Below are 6,190 nucleotides of genomic sequence, written 5' to 3'. Positions count from 1 at the left end.
GAAGTTAATTTTCTTAATTTAATTGTATTTAAGTTGATTTATTAATTTAATTGCTTGATTATTAATAATTAGTTAAAATATTATCAGATTAATTACGCTTAACTATATTTATTTATTAATTAATTATTATCTAATAAAAAACAAATATAATTTATTTATTCATTCAATAAATTTATAACAAATTATTAATAAATATAAGTATTAACTAATTATTTATTCTTTTATAAATGTTAAACTTCTATTTAACAATTAATTTAATAAAAATTTATTAAAAATTAATTAGGTTAGTAAATATATATTTATTAATTATCATATTTTGAAATAAAATATTAATTGAATTTAAAAAGCTATTTTGGTTATTTTGGAATATTTTAAGAAATAGAATTTACATGATTTACTAAATCCTATTATGATTTATTGTTAAGGTCCAACAACCATAACAAATTTTTAAATCCTAATAGAAGTTGTTAAACAGTTTCATAAAATTTAATAGGATTTATTAAACAAATTGCCAAACAAATTTTAAGATTTAACCCTCTTTCACATATTTACTAAATCCTACTAACTTAAATCTCATTCTTTGTTATACAGCTCCTTTATATCTTCTCTATTTGCATTTCCAACACTTTAACTTCAAATTTACATACATGCCACATTTTCTATGCATGGAATTATATATTTCACTTTTTAAAAATTAAAATAATGATATTATTTATATGATCTACAAGATTTAGATGACATAAATGCAATAATTAAAATTTAGAAGTTAAAAATGTAAATAATTTAAAATTGGTTAACTCGTAATATTTATAATTATGACATTTGAGTGTCATAAATATATTCATGAAGTGATGTATTTCACTTTTAAAATTTAAGTAATGCCGATAATTTTAATGTGATGTTAAAGATTTAAATGTTATATATGCAAAAATAAAAAATTTAGGGGTTAGATAGTTAAATATATAAGAATTATGTGATATTTATGCAAATAGCCCTTAAAATCACTATATAAAAATATTAAGCATCTAATGATTTAATTATATCATCTAATAACTTAATTGTATTTTAAATTATATTAGGTGTGCAAAAAAATTAAAGATGCACTTTTGAAAAATAATTACATGTTGCTATAAAAAATATCCCAACTAATTTTTTTTTTATAATTTTATCGGATAATTCATATAATGATTAAATTTTAAAAAATATTCTATTGTTATTTTAATCCCATTGAAAGTGAACATTAGAGGGCTGAATGAATACACTTCTAAATGACCTACAAAGCTTTATCATGATTTTTAAAGATGGGAGTGAGCAAGTGGGAACATGGAACAAATATTTTGCTCCCATGTCCCCAACACTTTTCTATAATTTAATGTATTTATGAAAAGAAACAAATTATGTTAGGATATCTTATCAATATTTTGGTCAAATGAGTCTAAAGCGTCTAGATATATTTTCAGAATGAGTGAAATAGATAAATAATTATAAATTACGCTAATTTTAAAATTGATGCAAGAGCTTCAAAACACATCTTGTCAATGTTTGACCAAGGTATATTGATTTTTTCTTTTGCATCGAGTTAATTTTAAGACAACTTAAATTTAAATAAATAATTAATTAAACATTATACACACTTCAATGCATTATAATTAATTTATTAATTATATATTAAACTACCTTAAAATCTATATTTATACAGTAATTTATGATGAAATTGTTTTCATAAAACTATTTCTATGTACATGAGGTCAACATATATGATGATGCAAAAAGTTGTATGCCTTGATTGTCTATGATGTCAAAACCAAAATCAAGGTAAGAATAGTTAGCATTTTGCACTTCTAAATTGTATGCATAAGGTCCAATGATGAAAGTCTTAAATCCATCTTATTTCTCTCCATGGATGAAGAAAAGCCAAGCGGAATGAGATTAAGGACCAAGAAACCATGATGCCAAGATCCCCACATATTATATGATTTACCTTACACTAGGATACATGAGTTTAGATACATAGGATGAGGATATAGCATAAGTGCCGTAGTGGGAAACTAATACAATACCTTATGGAGGTATTCATCAAGATTAAATATTGCTTGATGAGACCACATTATTGATATTTTAGATTATAATGTTAAATTTGATGTTAGACTAGTCCAACTCCAATTAATTGTGCACTTACATCCCAAATGTTTGATGTCAATAATGTTTATTCTAATGTATTTATGCATCACGTACCTATAAATGGAATACATGAGTTAACCCTGATTATATTGATTTCCATTATAGTGTTGCATACATTTCTAGTGCCAACCTTAGATCAAGTTGAGGAATTTGATATTTTATTTTATAATGAAAGCTTATTATAGAGTTCAAGTTATGTAGCTCATATGAGATTTAGCATTGGTTATACTAAAAAAATCTCTATTTCTCTCTACTTTTTTATTTTTTTTTATCTCTCATTTTGATTATGGTTTACTATCCTTGGTTAATTATGCATGCTTTCTAGTGTCATGGGTTGTGGCACATCAACATTCCCAGTGCAAGCAAGGCATAAGGTATGTCATGCCAACACATGCATTTAATATCTTCATTCACATCATTATTAACTCCCTTTAGATTGGTATCATTGTAGACCAAAAAAATTTCAGACAATGGTGCAGAAAATGTGTCCTAAGAAACCTTACACAAATTTTAGAATAATATTCTATATCTCATCGATGAACTCTTGTGGTATCTTCCTTTGAGCTTAACACTTATGTTTGATAATGCTTTTGGGTGATTTTCTAGATTATTTTGTTTAGCTTAATACTAAGATGATCACACGTCAAGATTAGCATTCTGTAAGATTTCCATCAAGCATGAGGCACTTTTGTAATTTGAGTAAGGCGTATTGTAAGGATGACTTCCTTTTACTTGCTCTTGAGTTTATAATATCTTCCTATAATATGTTTTACTTTATGGATGGCACATATGGATATAATTGGTTTGGATGGCCTATAATGATAAATAAATTAGCATACTTTTGCTTCCTAATTAAAATATATTGCTACAATATAGCACTTTTTGGTCTTAATAATATTAGAGCCATTGACAAATGTATTGTTACATATATATTTAATAGCACACTAGTGTTATTTTTTATGCAATGAGGACATCATTTTTTTGTTGGTTAAGGTCAATGACTTAATTGCCTATTATATAATTATTATTTGATAAGCTTTAGGGATAAATAAAAAAATAACACTCCATAATTTTTTTTTTCTAAATTCAAATTTTCTTTATTTCTCATTTAGGATTTTCTTTATATTCCTTTCAGGCATTTGATCTCTTGATCTCACTATGCCACGATCATTTGGTCTTACTATGCCATAATTAATATAATGAACTAATTTTTTGAGTTAACTTAAATAAGGTTAAATCACCATATAACCTTTTTAGTAGATCATATTAGTAAATTTGAAGAAATATCGTCTTTTAAGCCCTCTTCTCAGTATAACTCAATACAATTTATTCTAGCCTTACTTAGACATCTATAGATCCATCCTTTGAGTTTGTTGATTTTACTATATCATTGTTAATCAAGTAAGCACACCTTGGTCATTAAACCTACTTTAGATTTAATTCTCATATTCCCTTTCCTATTGCAATTATTAAACCCTATAAAAGGAAAAACTTTTAGATCTTAGTAATCAAAATCCTAGAAAATGGAAAACTTTTAGATTTAATATAACCCAGTTTAGACAATCATAAATCATCATTAGTTTAGGGAAATAAAATCCATATGACTCATTTAAACTAAACTTGTGAATCTAGGTTAGGAGTATGCCTTTTAGGTCTTCTTACTAGCACAATCAACCAACATTTAACTTAACATCGTTCGAGCATACGTAAATCTATACTTATTGGGATTATTGACTGCACAATGTTAGAGTTAATTCAAAATATCAACATGTTGGCTATTAATTAGTGTTAGATTAACTTTCTTCCTACTCTTTATCACTATAGCTATAAAAAAATACTAGAAACTAGAAAATAAATCATATAGTTTAGTCTTGTTCAGATAGTTGTTGGTTCGCATTTTAGTTTTATGGAATTCAAGCCCTACGATATTTTTCTTTGGACTAAATTAAAAAAAAAAATTGGTTGGTTTAATTCTCTTAAGACTCCTTAATGATATAGTCATTAAGATATAGTCTCAATCCAATTAGACAATCTTAGATCCAATAATTTTTTATATGTTACTATTAAGGTTATAAAAAATTGACCTGACACCAGCTTGACTCAAACCTAGCTTAAATAATTCGGGATGGTTTGAACCATTTAATTTTTTGGTCAGATTTAAGTCTAAAATCCTAATTTGTTTAAAGTTTTTTTGGTGGGGTTTGGGTTGGCCTCTGAACCAAAAATTAACTCAAAAGTGACCCAACAACCCAAATTTGATACACCAACCAAATTTGACTATAAATTTGTTAAAATCAGAGTTCTAAATGACTTTTGATTGTAGTGTGAACATTTATTGCTCAAAAAATTATCTCAAGATTCATACCAAATGATGAATTTTTTTTATGCCTTCTTATATCTTAAAAAAACAATGATTGCAAGGACAAAGATGATAAAGACAGATTGGACAAAGAACAAACCCACAAAGAAATATGTAGATATAGGAAGAGGGTTTAAAACCCACAAGCATTCCTAATTTCACAGCTGAAACCAGTCCCTGAAAAAACCCTCACATAACTTAAAACCACTTATACATGAAAAAGGATCAAAATTCATATATTCCAGCATGAAAAAAACTTACACATAACCAACTTAGTTTAAGTAAAACCCATAGATAGCAGCTTAATATAAAATAAACATCAGAAATCCAACAAACTAGTATACGCTGTGTCAATGCAAACTCTTTCTCATAAAAAAGAAATCAAAAGAATAGAGCAATGCTCAAGTTAAACAAAAAATATATTCCTCCAAACATCTTTTAACTCTAAGCAACAATGCATAGACATATGTATTGAATCTTACCAAATCTTCATGAATTAACAAAGACAGAGCCCACAATGAATAAACCCACAAAGAAACAAGTAGAGGTAGAAGAAAATTTAGAACAATAAAAAAATTTAAGATCGATGGAATATAAAGGAAAACACTATCAATCAAACCCTTGCCTCAAAAAAATTTTTAGGGCATCTTATATAATACAGACTTTCGAGCGCTCAATATTACTCTCACAGAGACACCTGTCATTTTAACAGAGCGAAACCGTGGGCCCTAGGTCAGTGACCACAGCGTAAAAATAAAAATGTGTTTAATTAAACACAACTTCAACGCGAAAAACAAACATATTAATTCACGTTTTCACGCCACAAAACCAAAAAAAATCACGCCAAATGGGCTCTCAAGTCCACTGAATAATATACATGCTTACAATGATCTAAATGTAAGAAATGAAAGGCTTGATGATGATCTATATGATTATCTTAATTCAATGAATTGTTTGGCATATAGTGTGAAACTTATTTTTTAGATTATGTAAAATATCTCAAACTGTTATCATACTAACAAATTATATATTTGTTGTAAAAAAGTAAAATTTTGTCATGTCCTTCATATTTAGCATCAAATAGACAAAATAAGAATTTAAAATCATTCATCCACTTTACCCACATTAATTATAAAGAATAAAAAAAAAAGGATTTAATATATCGTATGAAAAATAAAAAGATTAAATGCTCCCTGAGCCCCTTCACTCTCATTCTTTCTTGATTATAATGAGAGATGCATTCTCAACAAATAAAAGCCAAGAAGGCCATCCTAAAAGTAAGAAAAGGAGTACTTACATCTGAAGCATTAGACAATGTTGAGGTGAAATGCAATGTGTGGGTATGCCTGATTAGAAATATGGTCCACATATGGTGAGATAAGAGGCAATCAAGCAAGCATCATGTACCAATTGATAATTGGATGATTAACTACTGATATGACCAACATAGCAAAGGCTTATTGATGGCTAAAAAGCAGTGGGTCGATATTCTCCCACAAAATGGGCTTATTAAATAATATGATTTTCTAGCAAGGGCATCATGATTTGTGTCAAAAGGGTATGACACGATTGTTATTTCATATTTTATTTGGCCATATTGTATTGTTGGAGTGGATAATTTAAGTAGCAACAACTAACATACTAGGGCAA

The sequence above is a fragment of the Phalaenopsis equestris genome, unplaced genomic scaffold (genome assembly GCF_001263595.1).
Source record: "Phalaenopsis equestris unplaced genomic scaffold, ASM126359v1 Scaffold232764, whole genome shotgun sequence".
In the NCBI taxonomy this organism is placed as follows: Eukaryota; Viridiplantae; Streptophyta; class Magnoliopsida; order Asparagales; family Orchidaceae; genus Phalaenopsis; species Phalaenopsis equestris.
This window is presented reverse-complemented; position numbering follows the sequence as displayed.